Below are 20,237 nucleotides of genomic sequence, written 5' to 3'. Positions count from 1 at the left end.
AGAGTAGACTCCTTGGTCTTTAATATTGTTCTGTATGGATCTCATCCAACTTCTACTGATTATTTTGGAATGTCTCCCATTTATTTCACTGGAGGAGGATTAGATACTTAGACTGCAATGAAGGAATCAGAGTACCAAGCTATGTGTAACTTTGCAAAAATCCCAGTTAAATTCTGGATTAATCTTGATCAAATGTATCTCCTTATAACTATGGATAAAAAATTCACTATTACAGGATCAGATTTAGATTTTGCTGCTTACACACATTATTGTTATTTAAGCTAAGCAGTGTATTACAAAAGCTCCCTCCTTTCCTCCCTCCTTTGCTTCCTTCCAAGAATACCTCTTCTATTTTCTGTGTATCATTGTTTTGAGATGCAAATTTTCCATGGCATTTCTCTCTATGGAGAAAAACATTTTGATTCCCCCATGATGGGTCAGATACCAGATACATAAGATTAGAATAAAAGGTGGAAATTTCTTTAGTTTATCTATAATATGTAATGGAATCAGTTGAGGAGGTTTAAAAAGCATGATTTTTATTAAAAAGCCCCCACAATCTTAGATAAACACTGAGAAGGTACTGGAAGATAGTGTCATTTTTTTATTTAATCTTGATTTAATCTGCTAATTAATACAAGAGACAAGACCTATATTTTGCTCACTTCTCTATGATCCTAATGTCTTTAGGCAAGAACATGTCTCAGTGATGCAGAATGAGCAAAATTTTTTAACTGACAAAGGTTAAAAGATCAAATAATGTCTTTGACTACCTACTGAACTGGCAGTAAGCAATATTACTGTATGTAATTTTGTGTGTGTTTTTATCTATGTGCACATATATATATAAAATTGCCTATAGCTCTGGTGTATATTTAGTGCAAATGTTTAATGTTACTGCATTCATTCAGATGTATCTCAGGTATCAATGAGAGACCTCAAAGAAGCATGTGGATGTAACTGTATTCATAGTGTGTAGAGGTAAGACTGTGTTTGAGAGACTTTTCAGAGAAGACCACGAGCCCAGCTCAAAGTACAGTATGTTTCTTGATTTTTATATTCATGGCATGCTCTTAAATTAAATTGTAGCAGGACTTAATGAGCTAAGGCCATTTCAAATACAGTGTTTGTGAGTATTTAATAATTTGGTTAGAATGAAGATTCATTTTTATTTCCAGGTGATTTTTGTAGAAATGTGTCCTGTTGAATGTAAGCAAGATATTCAGTCTGAAGGAAATTACTAAGTTAGAGTTCCTATCAGAGAACTGACTTTCAAGGATTAAGGAGAAGGAAGGAAAGAAGAATCACAGAATCACTGAGGTTGATGAGGACCTCCTGAGGTCATCTAGTTCAACCCCTCTGCTCAAGCAGGGTCAGAGAGAGAGTTGCCAAGGATCCTGTCCAGTTTTGAATATCTCTATGGATGGGGATTCCCCAACCTCTCTGGGCAGCCTGTGCTAGTGTTTGACCGCCCTCACAGTAGAAATGTTTTTTCTTGTGCTCAGCTGGAATATCCTGTGTTTTAGTTTGTGCCTATTGCCTCTTGTCCTGTCAGTGGGGACCACTGAGAAGTCTGTCTGTCTCTTCATTCCCTCCCATCCAATATTTATACATGTTGATAACATCTCCCCCAAGCCTTCTCCAGACTGAACAGTTGTAGCTCTATCAGACTCTTCCTATATAAAAGATGTCCCCTTTCCTGGCTTTTCACTGGATTCTCTCCAGTACCTCCATCTCTTGTACTGGGGAACCCACAACTGGTTCCTTCAGATGTGGCCCTACTAGTGCTGAGTAGAGAGGAAGGATCATCTCACTCAGCCTGCTGGCAGCATTCTTCCTTTTGCAGCCCAGGATGCTGTTGGCCTTCTTTGCTGTGAGGATGCATTGTTACTTCATGGTCGTCTTGCTGTCCACCAGGATCATAAGATCGTTCTCTGCAGATTCTTCTTTTTCCAGCTCTCTGGTCCCCAGTGTGCAGTGGTTCCTGAGGTTATTACTCCCCAGATGCCAGACTTTGCACTTCTGTTTTTTGAACTTCATTGAGGTTCCTGTTGACCTGTTTCTCCAGCTCGTTGAGGTGCCTCTGAACGGCAGCACACCCACCTGATATATTACCTGCTCTTCCTAGTTTCACGTCATCTGCAGACATGCTGAGGGCACGATGTTTCTCATTGCTCAGGCAATTAACAAAAAAAATGAGTGGTATTGGCCTCACTATCAACCTCTGGTGTATACCACTAGTGATGTGCCTATAGTGGGACTTTGTGCCGCTGGTCACAACCCTCAGGGCCTGGTTGTTCAGACAGTTCTCAGTCTATCTCGCTGTCCATTTATCTAACCCACACTTTGTCAGTGTATCTATGAGAATGTTATAGGAGGCAGTGCGAAAAGCCTTACTAAGGTGGAAGTAAACATCATCCACTGCTCTCCCCTCATCCACAAAGCTAGTCACCTCATTATAGAAGGCAATCAGGTTGATTAAGCATGATTTCCTCTTCATAAATCCATGCTGGCTACTCTTGATCACCTTCTTGTCCTTTCTGTGTTTAGAAGGTGAAGGGTCTGAAGAATATGTTGTACCAGGAGCGGCTGAGGGAACTGGGGTTGTTTAGTCTGGAGAGGAGGAGCCTGAGGGGAGACCTCATTGCCCTCTACAACTACCTGAAAGGAGGTTGCAGAGAGCTGGGGATGAGTCTCTTTAACCAAGTAATAAGCGATAGAAGAAGAGGTAATGACCTCAAGTTGCACCAAGGAAGGTTTAGACTAGATATTAGGAAGCATTTCTTTCCAGAACGGGTTGTTAGGCGTTGGAATGGGCTGCCCAGGGCAGTGGTGGAGTCCCCATCCCTGGAGGTTTTTAAGAGTAGGGTCGACATAGAGCTGAGGGATATGGTGTAGTTGGGAACTGTTAATGTTGGGTTGATGGTTGGACTGGATGATCTTCAAGGTCTTTTCCAACCTAGACAATTCTGTGATTCTGTGGAAAAGCTTTCCAGCATTAGTTGCTTCATCACCTTCCCAGGGAACTGAGGTGAGGGTGACCAGCCTGTAGTTCCCTGGATCTTCTTGCCTTTGTTGAAGAGAGGACTGACATTTACTGTCTTCCAATCTCCCAGTTGCTATGACCCTTGCAAGATAATCAGGAGCAGCATTGCAATGACATCAGCCAACTCCCTCAGCACTCATGGGTGCAGCTCATGAGGCTCCATGGACTTATGTATGTCCAGTTTGTTTAAGTACTCCCTAATCAGGTGTCTTCCACCAAGAGTAACTCTTCCTTGCTCCAGATGCCCTCTGGTCTCAGAGGTCTGGGAATCCTGAAAGTCAATCTTACCAGTAAAGACTGAGGTGAAGGTGGCATTCAGTACTTCAGCCTGTTCTGTGACCTTTGACACCAGATCCCCTGTCCTGTTCAACAGCAGGCTCATGTCTTCCCTACTGTTCCTTTTGCTGTTTGTGTACTTGTAGAGTCCTTCCTTGTTGCCCTTCATGTCCTTTACCAGATTCCACTTGAGGTGAGCGTTGGCTTTCCTAAGCCCATCCCTGCACAATTGGATGGCATCTTTATACTCCTTCTGAGACATCTGCCCCTATTTCCACCTCTTCTACACTTCCTTTCTGTCTGAGTTCAGTCAGGAGCTGCTTGTGCATCCATTCTGGCCTCCTGCCTTTGATCTCGTATTTGTCAGGATGGACTTCTCTTGAGCTTGGAGGAAGTGATCCTTGAATATCAACCAGCTCTCCTGGAACCCTCTTCTCTCTGTATCCCATGGGATTCTTCTAAGCAGATCTCTGAAGAGATTAGAGTCTGCTGTCCTGAAATCCAGGACTGTGGTCTTGCTTTTGCCTTGCTCCCTCTTTTCAGAATCCTTAACTCCACTGTCTCATGGTCACTGCAGCCAAGGCTGCTCCTGACCATTTGTTCCTCGTCTGTAACTATGAGGTCCAGCAGAGCACCTTTCCTTATTGGCCCCGTGATCACCTTTGTCAGGAAGTTGTCAACAATGCACTACATAAATCTGGATTGCTTGTGCCCTGCTGTGTTGTCCTTCCAGAAGATAACAGGGTGGTTAAAATTCTCCATGAGGACAAAGGCCTGTGAATGTGAGACTTCTTCCATTTGTTTAAAGAAGGCCTCATCTACAGGCCTCATCCTGATTGGGAGGTCTCCAGCAGATGCTCACTACAACAGCATGATTGTTGGTCTGCCTGCTGGTCTTCACTTTTAGTTTTTGACTGACTTCTGACCTGACTGACCTCTGACAAGGCAGAGAACCTCTCAGGTAAAGTGCAACACTCCCTCCTTGCCTCCCAGCCATAGAAAAAAGTGCTTAATAGAATACAAGCTAATAAACTAGATTTGTATAACTTTTAAAATAGAGAATGGTCAGGTCTCGCAAGTGAGATGAAATAGAAATGCTTCTCCCCACACTGTCCTCTGTTCCTGAACTTCCCTTGAGATTAATATGCCCAAATGCTCAGGGGAAGAAGCAGGTCTTCCTCCCTCTGAAAGGCTTCACTTGTCCTGGAGCACAGCAGCAAGGGGAGCAGATGAAAGCAGCCTTCCTTTCTGCAGTTCAGTTACCTCTTTTTTAGCAGAATACAAAACATATCCCATTAACTGTGAAAAAACAAGCAGTCATGTCACATTCAACTGTGTCTGTCACTTGGTAAAATATTGCTGAAAGTAGATTTCTGTGCTGGAAAAGCCTTTTCAATCCAATATTACTGGATTTCAGTACACTAGGTTAAAGCTGTATGTGCTGAACGTGAAATATTTTACAGAGTAGATAACCGTCTGCTTCACTTCATATTAGAAATATGCAAGGTTCGTGACTGATGACAGAAGACCCAAAAATTCAGAAAGAACAACTTTCCAAACTATCTCTAAAATAAAAAATGACAACTAAAAGCACAGAATAAAAAACCCTAATCACTTCTAGCAGGAAGAGATTGAGACAATTAGCTATCTTATGTAGAGCTAATAAAATTTTAAAATTGATTTTTTTAATAACAAAATTCAATTCAAAATAACAAAACCATTGAATTTTATGAATTGCCATTTTTGTAACTAAATTGCAGTGGAAGTTATAAATTGCTGTTTTGTTATCTCTGAGATTGAAAGCTTCTGACTTCTAGATATGAAAACACTTTTCACCTTTGATAATATGGGAAATTATTACTTATTCCCCAATCTGATATTTGTCTGCATTCTCCCAAAACAAGAGAATTGCAAAACTATGAGAAATGTTGGCATCTTAATTTTACCTGAATACTGTAGATCTTACTTATGCAGTTATGTCTTAGTTGTTGGTGCTTTCGACTGAGGCCAAAGCAGAAGATGGACGAGGAGGGCAATTCAGTATCTGGGTAATTAGTGTTTCTTGTATGATGGGGTTATTTCTGTTCCCTTGTTTATGACTGAGAAAAGGAGGGAAAAGATCAGCTTTGTAGAGATGAGAAGTGACTGAGTCATTATTTGGAGGTGGAAATGAGTATGAGTGACGGGAAACAAAAGGCTGACCAACAAAAGTATTATAAAATAAAAAGGGAGTGTAAACCACTTGCTTCTCCAGGTTTAGTAAGGTATCTTCAAAGCTTTTGGCCCCTTTGCCGTATATTTAAACTAGAAATAAATGAGTATGGACAAAGAAATGTAGTTAGTGTTTTCTTTTGTTTTTTCATTGGAAGATTTATGGAATATATGAAATCACTGTGAATTGAAACAGTAATTTGAAACAGTACTTTGAAACAGAAGAAAGCTTTCTTTAGGGGATTTCAAAGCAGCTATACCTGAAAAGTCTGATTGATTAAAGCTTTGATTTGTGTCAATACACCTCCATCAATAACACTTTAAATGTTAATATTTGTATTACAAGTATAGTAAGCACATCTTACAAGCTGTGAAGTGTATGTCACAGGATCAATGAGCAGCAAGTAGGATCTGAGGTAGTAAGGACTGATAAGCACTTGCTGTTTTCTTTGGAGACGTGGCAATGGATGAAAGAATGGTACTTTCAGATCCTGTGCTTCTCTGTACATGGAGAGAGGACATTCCTGTTTTGGATTTGTGCAGCTGTTTAGTTTTTGCTTATCTATATGAAAGGACGCTTAGCATGTAAATAGCAATTTTCATTTTCAAAGTAATTGAGCAAACACAAGCAAATTAATTCTTTTAACGCCCCTGTGAAATAAGTAAAGTTATTCCAGTCTCGCAGACATTAAATTGAGAAAGACAAGTATCTTGCCCCAAGCTATCCAGGAAGCCATTGCAAATTCAGTTTTAGAAAACAAAGCTTTTCTTGCTCAGAGATAAATTTTCCTGTCATATTTACTTAGGTTTTGTGATATTGTGTCTGAAGGGGAACAAGAATGCACATTTTGGACCTTGTTCTGTCTTTGTGTGTACTTATGTTTAAGGAAATGATACAGTTGTTCTGTTTCAGTATTCCAGGTAAGAACACTACAGGGCACTTTGCCAGATCTGTTTAAATAGCCTAAACAGTGTTTGGGTTGTACTTGCTGTCTCACATCCTTGGAAGAGTCTTTGATATACAAAAGATGTGTGTTTGGGTTTCCTTGTGTCGTGGTTTAAGCCCAGAGGGCAATTGAGGACCACTTGGTGGCTGGGTCAGTTCTCCACGTCACCCCCACCCACCAGCCCCTGCAGTGGGATGGAGAGGAGAAAATAAAACAAAAGGCTCGGGGGTTGAGACAAGGACAGAGAGGGATGACTCACCAATTATGGTCACAGGCAAAAGACAGACTCGATTTGGGGAAAAAATCAACATCAATTTAATTTGAACACCACCACTACCACCACTACTAATTTACCAATCAGAATAGAGTAGGACAGTGAGAAGTATAACTACATCTTAAAAACACCTTCCCCCTCGCCTCCCTTCTTCCCAGGCTCATCTTTGCTCCCGATTTCTCTACCTCCTCTCCTCGAGGGGGGCATAGGGGGACAGGGTATGAGGGTTGTGGTCAGTTCATCACACATTGTCTCTGCTGCTCCTTTCTCCTTAGGGGGAGGACTCCTCACACTCCTCCCCTGCTCCATCATGGGGTCCCTTTCAGAGAAGACAGTCCTCCATGAACTTCTCTGATGTGTGTCCTTCCCACAGGGCTGCAGCTCTTCATGAACTGCTCCAGCGTGGGTCCCTCCCATGCATTGCAGTTCTCCCAGCAACAGACTGCTCCAGCGTCGTCTTCCTATAGAGTCCTGGCCTTCTTTGGGCACAGCCACCTGCTCTGGCGTGGGGTCCTCCATGAGCTGCAGGTCAGCATCTGCTCCACCATGACCTCCATGGGCTGCAGGGGGACAACCTGCCCTCTCACCATGGGCTGCAGGGAAGTCTCTACCCCAGCACACCTCCCACCCTCCTTCTTCACTGACCTGGGTGTCTGCAGGGGTGTTTCCCTCACTCCTACTCCTCTTGCCACTGCAGGTTCCCCCAGCGTTTTTTTTTTTCCTTCTTAAATACATTATCACAGAGGTGCAACCACCATTGTTAATTTGCTTGGCCTTGGCCGGCAGTGGGTCCGACTTGAAGCCGGGGAAGCTTCTAGCAGCTTATCACAGGGGTCACCCCTGTAGCCACCTCCCTCACTACCAAAACCTTCCCATGCAAACCCAGTACCCCTTGGTTTTGGAGCTAGCTTTGAATTCTAGAAGAAAAAAAGGGTAACAGCCATGAGGTTGTGTCAAGCTGTGGAAGCACAAAGGCTCTGAAAGCTTGTGTTAAACATCTTCAACTGCTTTCATGTTAGCTATTCAGTATTTTGTAATAAAAAGAAATAAAATTAAACTCTACCACATTTTTTTCACATTTGAAAAAATGTTAAGAAGTCAGATTTCTCTTTCTTCATAAGTATAGGATGTAAAGAGGTTTTTTATCTTGATATTTTAATAAAAACATTTTAAGACTCCATCTTTGAGGATGTATAGGAAAATTCAGATGAAACAGAAATTTAACTGAAAATTCAGTGATAAAATTTGACATGCATAAAATCTCATTCAAGAGACATGTTTCCATACAACTTTTTTGGTTGTGTACTATGAGAACCAAAGTTGCATGAGAGTGTAGGAGGTTCAAATTGGAGATATCTACTATGTTCTGAGTGTCAGCTCACTGGCAGGCAGAACTGTGAGAAGATTGTGCACATTTTCTGTTTTCATGGAAATAAGCTGCCTTATCCAGTAAGGAATGGGTGTCTGCAGCAGGCATTAGGACAAAAATCACATAGTGCTTGCTACAGTATCGCTGCTGAAAAAGAAGGTTATGGTATGCGCTCATCGTAATGAGATCTTGGATAGTCTGAGATGTAGTATGGTAAAATTTACTGGTAGGAATTTCCCAAGTCCCCAAGTAGTACAATTAATTAATATACTCTATCACTTTTAAAATTGGTCTTGTTCCTTCTCTGTGTCTTACCTCTGAAACACACAAATGCTATGTTGGTAATATTTTTATTAGAACATACTATTATTATGTAATTCCACATAGGAGTAATGGTTATACAGATCTTTTCTTAGGACTATACAAACAAAGCAACTGTATCATTTAATTCAGCGTAAAGAGTATGAATCATAGTTAAGTATACTCACTGTAATATATTTCAGTGAAGTATTTCCTACCACAATCATGTCAGAGGAGGAGTTTATTAATATGTCTCCAAGCAGCATGGTGTGGTCCCCAGTCTTCAGTTTCCATTGTGTTGTCTTGGCAACATTGTGAAGAATCTTCTGTGAGTGTCAGGAAAGATGGATTTTGCAACTGAATTGTGTTAGCTAATCTTTCCAGGTTTCCACCACAGAACTGTTATTTAGATGAGTTACCTTGTTAATCTAGATCTCCATCTCCCCACATTTGACAATTGGATTCCAGATTTTGTTCTTCAGTCATCTTCTGCTTTTCCCCATTCAAAACTGTGCAGATCAGTCCAGTGCATTCCTTAATATGATGCATTCCAGTCTGCATTCCTTTAATATGGTGAAATTTTCAGACCAATAGGCAGAAGGAAGGGTAAACTAGACAAAGGGTGGCTGTTTCATTTGCAGCAAAAGAGTCAATTTTTGGAAAATTTTTTCTGAGTGCCAGAAATTCAGTTCTGGAGTTATAGAGCCCAAGAATCTGGAGCTGAGATGAAAGAGATGAAACAAATTTCTTCTGAAGTCCAGGGTGCTGGTTAAGTTAATCAGATGGTGCCTCAGTGTAGATGCAGTTCATGCTTCTTGAAGACGTGTCTCCTGTCAAGACTAGGATCATATTTTTTTAGTGGAAGTTGATATCCTGCAGAACAGTTGTACTGAGGTGAGAATTACTTTGCAGAAACTTCTGCAGCTCTGCAGCACTGAATTAGAGAGTCTTCTGAGCATAATTTTCTGGATGACTGAACTTATAGCAGGTACCACTTGGTGGATAAGGAATTGGCTGGGTGGTCGCACTCAAAGAGTTGTGGTCAATGGCTCAATGTCCAAGTGGAGAGCAGTGATGAGTGGTGTTCCTTAGGGGTCAGTATTAGGACCAGCGCTATTTAATATCTTAAGTGCACCCTCAGCGAGTTTGCCGATGACACCAAGCTGTGTGTGCAGTCGACACACTGGAGGGCAGGGATGCCATTCAGAGGGACCTGGACAGTCTTGAGAGGTGGGCCTGTGCAAATCTCAGGAAGTTCAAGGCCAAGTGCAAGGTCTTGCACGTGGGTCGAGGCAATCCCAAGCACAAATACAAGCTGGGTGATGAGTGGAAAACTGACTATGAGCACCGGCTCGCAGCCCAGAAAGCCAACTGTATCCTGGGCTGCATCAAGAGAAGCGTGGCCAGCAGGTCGAGGGAGGTGATTCTCCCCCTCTACTTCGCTCTTGTGAGACCCCATCTGGAATACTGTGTCCAGCTCTGGGACTCCCAACAGAAGGAGGACATGGACCTGCTCAAGTGTGTCTTAAGGAGGTCCACAAAGATGATCAGGAGGCTGGAGCACCTCGCTTATGAGAACAGGCTGAGAGAGTTGGGGTTGTTCAGCCTGGAGAAGAGAAAGCTCCAGGGAGACCTTATAGTGGCCTTCCAGTACTTAAATGGGGCTTACAGGAAAGATGGGGAGGGACTCTTTATCAGGGAGTGTAGTGATAGGACAAGGGGTTTTAAATGAAAGGAGGGTAGATTTAGGTTAGATAGAAGATTAGAAGAAATTCTTTACTGTGAGGGTGTTGAGACACTGGAACAGGTTGCCCAGAGAAGCTGTGGCTGCCCCCTCCCTGGCAGTGTTCAAGGCCAGGTTGGACGGGGCTTTGAGCAACCTGGTCTAGTGGAAGGTGTCCCTGCCCATGGCAGGGGGGTTGGAACTAGATGGTCTTTAAGGTCCATTCCAACCCAAACTATTCTATGATTCATGTAGAGGAAGAGGAGAAGAGTTGTCATTTATTGTGTCTCTACCTGGGTGCTTGCATTCTGTCCTTTAAGGGTATGAACATAAAGATTGTTTCAGCCATTGTTTTTTGCTTAGTAAATCAGACGTGCAGATGTGAACTGCATGTTATTAGTTACAATAACTTGTCATTCCTTCAGTGTCATGTTAGGACACCCAGTTCAAATAGATTTTTGATTGTCCTTATTAGAAGAGAGAGAGGAGGAATTTTTTTCAGGGGCCACAGGCATTGCCAAGGCAGAGACTGACCTTTCAGTAGTTCATGGCTGTCTCATTCTGTACAGTGGCCTTTACCATTAGCTTCAGAGAAAGAAAAAGGAACAGAACTTGTATTTTTTCATTTGTCTGATCAACCTGTGTCAAAATCAAGGAGCTCTTTCCTAACTCATCCTTATGATTGGCTTCTATCTTGAGGTTGGAGCATTGATAGTTCTTGAAATTTTTATTTTATGATAATTTAACAGAACTTAAAAGGAGTAACATGGGTTTACAGTAGGATTTGACACTCTTTATTTCTAATGAGCCAGGTGATTTGGGCTAAATTGCTTTGGAGGAGCGAACCAGTCTCTTAAACCTATGAAGAGCAGTTGTGCCTCTTTGTCCCAGTATTCCAGTTATGTTACCACTCAGATGTGGAGGAAGAAGGGGGGAAACCTGCCCCTCCTCAGCGTGGGACATCAGAGCCCTCAGTCCGTGTCTACATCCAAGGAGCGTGCTGTTATTGCAGAGACAAAATTTCCTCAGCCTCACTCTCTTTCCACCCCACCTTTTACTTTTTATTTTGGTGGTTGAATGTGTTTAAGATATAAATTACTTGTGCCTTTATATGGGCAGTCACATGGAACATTAGAATTACAGAATATTCTTAAATGAGCCTTGAGTACCCTGTTTCCAGGCAGCTAGAGAAGAGAATTAAGTGTTGAAGAGTGCTGGTGCTCAGAATCATGCATTTTATTGGTGTAATCCTTGTTAATCTAATGGTAAAATACTGAATCTCTGCTCATGCTGACACAGTTTAACATCTCCATCATACATGATTTGTGACATGCCTTAGTAAAATAGGTGATGTTACTCCCCTGATTGTATTGCCCTCTGTAGCATTTCAGTCCTACAGTCATCTATATTCATCTTCCAGTCCTGAATTTTCATGAGTTTTCTCTGCAGAATCCACGTGAAGACCATGTGAAGAGGAGTCTCCTTCAGAAATTTAGGCTGAATCTGCTTAGCTGAGAAATATTTTTTACAACAGTATCTTGTTTATTACTATGTACTGCTTATGTGTGTGTTGGACATGAAAGAATGTTTGTCTGGATTATATACATATGCTCTAAGGTGTTTTTACTTTGAATGAATCATTACAGCTGCATACGTTTATTGTGGTCTTTGGTGCTGTTCACTTCTCCCCCATTTCATGAAGTGTGCTTTCTCCTCCAAAAATGTTTCTATTTTTAGGGTTATTTCAGATTTGCATTTCACATGGCTTTCAGTTCTCCCATGCATTTTGGGAAAAGTGCCACGTTCCAAAGATGATACTGGGTCAGAGATGGCAGGAGTGTTGTGGCTTGAAAAAAAGATTGATCTCTTTTGTTTTTATTTATGGGATTGATAACCAGTTTGGGCATGGTTAACTCAGTAAGCACACTAGGTCTTTCTGGTAAAAAAAAAGCACACATCTCTGTTCTTTAAATTGCTGGGAAGGTTCTCTTCCTCCCGGCTGTACTCTTTTCTTCCCACTGGTCAGCACCTCCTCTGTGTTGATACAAATTCAGTATCAGCTGTGCCACTGCCACTCTGTCTCATTTGTGCTGACATTTTCTAACTTAGAATTGATAGAAAGTATGTATTAAGCTTTTCTGTTGCCATTGGACTTCAGTTTCTCAGTGTTTATTAATCTTAATCTTTTCTGATTGTCTTTCCACATGCAGCTGGGGACATGCATTAATATGAATGAAGTATTATAAATGTTTTCCTCCTTTTTAAAATTTCATTCATGTGGTTTAGAAGATTGAAAATAAAAGAACTGTAGAGCAGTCTTAAGTTACAGAACTCAGCCATGAACGGTGTTTAGTGTGCACTGAATAGGCAAATGAAGGAGAAAAGGGTACACCTTTGGGAATGAGTGTGCTAAATAAGAATAGTGCAGTCTCATTTGCCAGAAGGAGACAAGCTGTGGCAGCACCTTGAGTTTGTATGTGTGTGAAGATGTTACAGGTTTCTGATCTCATTCATGTCACATGACAACTTCTTTTTGTTGCTCAGAGAATAAAGGCTGCATTAGTGTACAGTAGATGATTTAAGAACAGGAAAGCTAGTAGTAAGCTGCATGGATCTAGTGCATGGAAGGAATGATCCTTTACAGGATTTAAGGCTGCTCAATGAAGGTGGAAAGAGAGACGAGTTTCTAAGATGTTAGACCCTGATACAGAAAAATATATTTGAATTGCACAGTAGTAATTTTATCTGTCTTTTCCATCTTGGCAGTATTACTACGCATACAATATATTAAGATTCCCCAAAATTATTAAACAGTAAATGGTTAGTACTGAGATTTGTAATTACTTCTTATAATCTCCATTTATCTCATAGTATTTCATCATGATGTTACAGTAGGAGAAAAGTAAAAATTAGGAATTAATTTTTATTCTGAAAATATATTATAAATATGTTATAATTCAATGCATTGCCCGACTTAATGCATCTTTAAACACGCCATCTGACATCTTCAAAATATGACCAAAAAACTTTCTATTCTCTGCTGATTATCTTGGCTGTCATTTTGTTATAGGCAACTTATGAGATGTACATTATAAATTACCGTTTGGAGGCAAAATGAATGCATAAACCCCTGGTGCTTTTTGATGAGCTTGCCAGTTCATGGTAACTGAACTTGTTTCCTTCTTTGATCTTAATATTTGTCATGGCTCACCAATCTTTAACTAAGCTAGTTAGAGCTTCTTTACAGTTACATTTTGTAGATTTATTCTGGAAATTTTATTTGGATGTGCTTAGAAATCTTCAGAGGCCTTGTGTGTATATATGATACCACAAACAGCACAGTTTGTAAATATTCCCTGTATTTGGATAGGATTGTGAAAGGGAGCCTTGGGGGAATTTTAATGGTTTTGGGGGTTGATTTTGTTTTCAAATGAGTGGATTGAATATAGCAATAGACCTGTTATGCAAGAAGTGCTTGGCCTTCACAAGTGTAATATGCATTCATGGTAATAGATGAGTTATGACTACAAGTGCTTTGAAGCATTTAGAAAATACTAAAAGCATTGCAGGTTTCTCTTCTGGCATTAAATTCTAAGAATAAGCATGGAAACTAAGGTACTTTTAGAAAATATATTACTTTAAAAACAAAGTTGATTTTATTTTGAGAAACAGGCATCAGATTTTCAAATACCTTTAGCTTATTTTGTAATTTTTTTTCCTGGACTTCTGCACATTCACAAGAAATGAGGGAGACACTCTGCTTCTGGCTAGCTGTACACAGGTGTTGTACACATATTAATATGGCTCCATAGTCAGATTAATACTAACATTGTAATTTTTAGATTGTGCAAACACGCTTGAAGCTGTCAGTCTCAGTGCTGTATACGTGCATAATAATATGGGAATGCTTGCCCATTTAGGTAAGTATGAATATATTTTAATTAGCACAACACTGAATATAATGCAATATTTCCTTTTAAAGATTGGAAATAGTGTCCCAGCTGAGGTGGGAGGCAATCATTGATACCACCACAGGTTAGGATTTGATATGAAGTTAAAGCAATAGAGTAACTACATAGGTGAGCTTTCAGAAAGCTATTTGTTGCTAAAGCTCTGTTTCAGAAAAATGGCCTGGCTTATGAAAGCACTTAAATGTGTACCTGTGTTGCATTTGACATTTAAAATGTAAAGTGATATCCTAAACCATGAATTAGACTAAATGGAAAAATTGATTGTGGGAGAGAAAATTCTTGTGATACTGTTCCTGTATTAAATGAAACATACTGAGATAAATAGCTCAGCAGTGGCGGTATGTAACTGGGTGTGTGATTTGTGAATGGTCTAAGCTTACTGTTGTCGTTGAACTGCAGTTGGCAACTAAGCCCCACATAGACGGTCACTCCCTCTCCCCCTGGTGGGATGGGGGAGAGAATTAGAATCAGAAAAGTAAAAGTGAGAAAACTCATGGGTTGAGTAATAGGCAAAGCAACAGCCGCATGCACAAGCAGAGCAAACCAAGGAATTCATTCACCACTTCCCATCAGCAGACTGGTGTTCAGCCATCTCCAGGAAAGCAGGGCTCCATCACACATAACGGTTACTTGGGAAGACAAACACCATCACAATGAACCTCCCCCGCTTCCTTCTTCTTCCCTCAGCTTTATATGCAGAGAATGATGTCATACGGTATGGAGTGTCCCTTTGGGCAGTTGGAGTCATCTGTCCTGGCTGTGTCCCCTCCCAGCTTCTTGTGCACCCCCAGCCTACTTGCTGGTGGGGTGGGGTGAGAGACAGAAATACCTTGATTCTGTGTGAGCCCTGCTCAGCAATAACAAAAACCATCTCTGCATTATGAACGCTGTTTTCAGCACAAATCTAAAACATAGCTCCATACTAGCTACTATGAAGAAAATTAGCTCTACCCCAGCCAAAACCAGCACACTTACCTAAGTGCAAACCACCAGTGAAAGACAGAGCGGAGCATCCCTCCTTCATCTCTGGCGCCCTGCCTTTGTACCTCTGCTCTTAGGCCAGTCCTACCATGTGTGTGGCCACACAACGAGCAGAATCAGAGCATTGATTTAGGCAAAAACTAACCTGGCTGAAAGAAAGAATAATAATTTTTTTTCTTTTTTTTTTAATCTGAATCAGTTCAATCCGTTTCCATGTAAAAATGGGGTAAAAAGGAAGATGGGAATGTACAGCTGAGGTGTAGAAGGATAATGAGACCACACTTTTTTTTAGTTATCTTCACTGATGTGCATTTAAATTAGCTCAAGTCAACTGTGCAGTGTCCAGTTGTGCATCTTAATTACAAAATCATCCTTCATATAATGAATAATGAAAGCGAATATGGCTGTCACATCATTGTCCCTTTTAGCTATCATCTGTGCCATGTTTCAGACAATAACCACTTTCTGTGGTGTCTGTAGCGTATGGCCTTGTTGTTGATAGAGTACCACTGGTGCTACCGTACCATAAATAATGTAGAGAACTTCAAGTGGAAGTGAATACTGAACAGCAATTAGTCATAACCAGAAAAAAAGCAAATTTTTGTGCAGTGGATTTGTCCTGTTCAAGTACATCTGTACTCAAGAGTCTGTTTAATTAATGGATCTTTCTGGTTTCCTTAGTCACCCTTTAAAAAATGGATTGGTTCATTTCCCATTTATATCTCTTTTCCATGTTTTCCAAGTGAAGTTTCTACATTACAGTTTCTGAATAGAGAAAGTTAAACAGTTAAGTAGAGGTTTTTTAAGGCTCTGTATATAATTTAACAATGTGAGAAAGGTCAAATTTAATTTCACTTGGATGTGAAGAATAGGTGAAAACCACTGTTGTTTTTCCATGAGGCTTACAGTTAACTTGTAGAGGTTTTACACTGTTTTGTAGAGTATTAGTGGGATGAACAAACATGTTTTGCAGCCATCCCACCTCAAGGTAGCAAATTGTTCCGATCTTCTGCCAAATGAATGTAATCTAAATTGTAAGCAGCCTGATGGATGCCATGCTTTAGATGTGGTAGTCTCTCTGAATAGTATTCGAGCAAGAAAGTCTTAACTGAAGTTCTTTCCAGTTCGTTTACTACATATTCTTTACCCTAGCTGTAAGTTTGTAAGGAGTAAGAAAACACCTTGTAAAACAAGTATGAAAGTATTGATTACAAATCACTCAATTTGCATACCTCACCTAAAATTTGATACTTCATATGGGTTTTGGTAAGGTGGACTCCTGCTACTCACCATATTTTGACATTCTCTATGCACCTGATATTTATTGTGTTAATGCTGCATGCATTTAAGTCACAAGATAAATGAGTTAAGAATGCAGTCAGATGGAGGAAAAATAAATGATAATTACCATCACTATTCAAGAATTTTTCTGCTGCATCTGTCATCCTCCTCAGAAATAAGGGGTGAAATGAAATACCAAATGATGCATGAAAGAGTTTTTGAAGTTTCACTACTAGCCAGGAAAGCCTTTCACAGTTTAGGATGATAGATTGTCTTTAATCTAACCTAATTGTGCATAATGTGTGATTGGATTTAATTTCACACTTGCTTTCTGACAGTTGGTAAAACTGAACCAGGGAATCCTTAAGAATTTACAGCTCTCCAGATTCTTCAGTCGTTGTCTCCTTGTGGCTCCTCTCACTTTTCTGTTATAGTTTGCTGCGGTACCCTGCTAAATATATTAGACGATGAGAATTTCACTAAATATAAACTCTTGTCATTAAATTTTACTTCATTTGATAGGCTTAAGCAAAATGAAGAGGAAATGAGTAAAATGGGTGGAGAAGTTCATGATATAATTTCACTAGCCTTTACCCTTAGTAGGTGGCAAAAATCATGGCATATGAACATGTACTAACAATGTGGGTGCAACTGTGCTGTGGACTTTTGTGACAGTCTGCCATCTGACAGCCCAGCAACCTGTTCTCCTCTGTGCGCTTTAGTGCCCTGGGATAACAGTGGCCAGGTGTCATCTCCTTGTTTTAATGTTGATGGATGATTAGCATCAGACTGTTTGTAGTTAAATACCTAGCACTAGCCAGGTGTACTTGGTCTTTCCACACATTAATACTTCAGCATGCACCAACCTGGAGCTGATCAGAAAATGTAGATCTCTTCCAGGGAAGGGATAAAGAAAACTTTGTGGCAAAATTATATAGTAGATATTTTTGAGTCCATGCTAAAGGCATGATGAGCTGTACTACACAGAGGCTAAAATACTTATCTGAAATTATCTTCCAAGACCAGTAAGCATAAGACTAAAGTGATGCTTGGGCTACCAGCCTGTAGCATGGCTATCTAGACAGAATTTGTCAGAGTTAACAGTGCTAAATCACAAGTTGTGAGCGAGGCCACCTACCACTAGTGCAGTCAGAGACTTAGAAACTTGCTTGAGTTTTAGTGATGATGAACTGGCAGGGAAACTGACTGCTTTGCTCTGCACAGTCATATGCTGAAGAGTAAAGGAAATGAGGTCTGTATGAATACTTGATGATCTGGCCCCTGAATTTTCAGGACCCTGCCAATACCTATTATTCCTGTGGAGTGTTAGATTTAGTTTTGTTATAAGGAAGCAGTATGGTATGCTGTGATGCAGATTTTGAGTGCTATAATTCATCTGGTACTATGGTTTTCTGTTCCTGGATGTCCAGTAGTTGTTGCCATACCAGAAAGCATGTTGCTGTTACTTTATTGAATTCTTCATTCTGCCCTTTCTGGCATAATTAAAATTACCATTGTGTGAGGGAGCCTGTGCTTGTGGATGCATTTGTTATCAGTTGCTGCCTAAGCTTTCTCCCTTCCATAGACCCTCCTCTTCATTTTATCAGTGCTGTCTTCTGCTGTAGTAATTCCTTTAATTCCTCTCAACCAAAATGACAGCTTTGCCAGGAGAATTGCTTAAAACAGCACTGCCACAGTAAGAATTTAGTGTAATATATTTATTGCATTCATTAATGTGTTAATGTATGACAATTGCTCCTTTTTCTTCTCTTTTTTTTCTCCTGCTGCATGACAACTTCCCACCTCCTTTGCATGCTTCCAGTGTCTATGCATTGCATCCTAAGAAAGTCAAACCAGGCAGCCTTACATTACTCACTTAGTGCAGCCCAAACTCAAATATTAATGTCAGAATGCAGTGTATTTTCCCTAAGTATATCCTGTCAGAAAATACAGTATTTCAGCAGTGTGACAGTCTATTATGTTGAGGAACATGAGACACAGTCTAGAAATTATAATATATCAGGAATGTAAGTGGTACAGAGCATTTTTCATCTTCAAAGTCCTGAGTTATTTCAAAACTGTTTATTTTGATTGAACTTGACTGTTGACTGTGAATGAGCAAGACAGTTTTGAGCACAGAACTTACTAGCTGTTTCTCTGCATCATTTGGCAGAGAACAGGTTCTGCAAGTGAGGCACATGGACAGGTGGAAACTTTCTGATGAATAAAGTCAGGCCTTTACACCCTCACAGACTCCCATTGCTACTTGTAAGAGAGTGCGCTTTTTGCTTCTACATTAGCAGCACTTTCTCTGGCATGAGAATTGCTTTCAGAGGTGCAAATGCAACAAAAATGCCTGTATCGGACTGTTCATTACTTGTCCGCTTAATAATACTGAAATATTTTAAAAATAATATCTTCCACTTACATGTAGAGCGGGACAAAACAACATAACATCTTTGAATTTCAAGGACTATTTCTTTACATCAGCCCTTATCCTGAAAGTAAAAGCATAAGGAGGGACTTGGGACACTTTAACAGCTATGATTTTAAGATGATCTCTCACTAACTCTCTCCCAAGTCTTAGTGAAGTGCTTTTCATTATTCTCAGAGGTATGTATATTCATTCCATTATAATTCAGAGCAGATGTTGAATGTAGTTACCAGACTAGTTGTGGAACATTGCTCTTCCAGTGTAAAACGTTTATCTTCTAAATAGCTGTTTCATTGTTACATCATAAGGTGTTACGCAAAAAGAAAATTGTTTTTATGATCCAGTTGTCCCTTCCACAGCCTGAGGGAAAGCTAATTTGCTAACTTAGTGAGTGGAAGGTTAGTGCCTAAATGTTTACAGAAGGGACTGACTGGAAGACAAATCCATTGTTCTCTTCCTTACATTAAAAATAGGCAAGTTCCTAAAGACTTCAGTGTTGGGAATCTGTCTAGATGCTGTACATTAATTTCAGAGAATCTGCAACTATAAACAAGTGAGTGTCAGGTAAGGGGTGTCTGTTTCTACACTCAGAAGCCTGATGTAAGGGATAGGTGGAATATAGTCTCCATTTGGCAAGCATTATCCTTCTTCAAACTGTTGCTGGTTTAACTTTCAGACCTGGGTCTCGTAACCTGCATATAGGTCCAGATTTGAATTGTAAAGAAACCAACCTTAATTCAAACTAAAGATTCTTAAGCAACTTTACTTATTGGAAATATATAAAAGGGGCACACAATACTTGTATTACACATAATTGGTAAGGAAAATTTCGTATTAGTACTTATTTTTCTGTATTCTTCTGAACAGTGATGATTTTGTTTCAGCAGGGTTTTGAATTGAATTCCACTTCCAAGTCAGACTGTTTTTTCTGTGATAAAAAATGCTGTCCTAGAAAGGGTGTACTGTTTTCTGATCGTTTTGGGAAATTGATATTTCAATCCAGCATCCTGTTTGGAAGATATGGATTGATTTCCCAAAAAACAGCACAAAGGATTCATGCTATCTTTTGACAGTACTCATTTGTGCTTCTACAGTGTAAGGGAATCTTTAGCATTCAGGAGCTGTTACCCTAACACAAAGAGCAGATGCTTTTGGGATTCCCTCTCTGAATTAGTATCTGGTCCAAGCACCAAAAAACCATTTTTTTTTTTTTGTGTATATAAAAAGTCTTACTGATTCATGGGAACTGAACGTACGGCACTGGGTAAATATGAAAATGCTATATTCACTGGTAATTGAGAAGACAATAGAAGAAATAGCAGCAATTATAAAGACCTATTCACAAAGTTTTAGAACTCGTGATTCTTGATTAGAATAGTGGACTTTCATTCAGTCTTGTTCACTGTTGTCCAAAAAGCAGGGAC

General features: G+C 40.1%; 1 protein-coding gene across 3 annotated transcripts in view; it reads left to right on the top strand.

Annotated features, from left to right (window-relative positions):
• Window positions 1-20,237, top strand: part of ACSS3 (acyl-CoA synthetase short chain family member 3) — a 95,437-nt gene that overhangs the window by 50,829 nt on the left and 24,371 nt on the right. The window lies entirely within an intron of this gene.

This window comes from Strix aluco, chromosome 5 (genome assembly GCF_031877795.1).
Source record: "Strix aluco isolate bStrAlu1 chromosome 5, bStrAlu1.hap1, whole genome shotgun sequence".
Classification (NCBI taxonomy): domain Eukaryota; kingdom Metazoa; phylum Chordata; class Aves; order Strigiformes; family Strigidae; genus Strix; species Strix aluco.
Note: the sequence above shows the minus strand (reverse complement) of the source record. Positions and strands in the feature narration are given on the sequence as shown.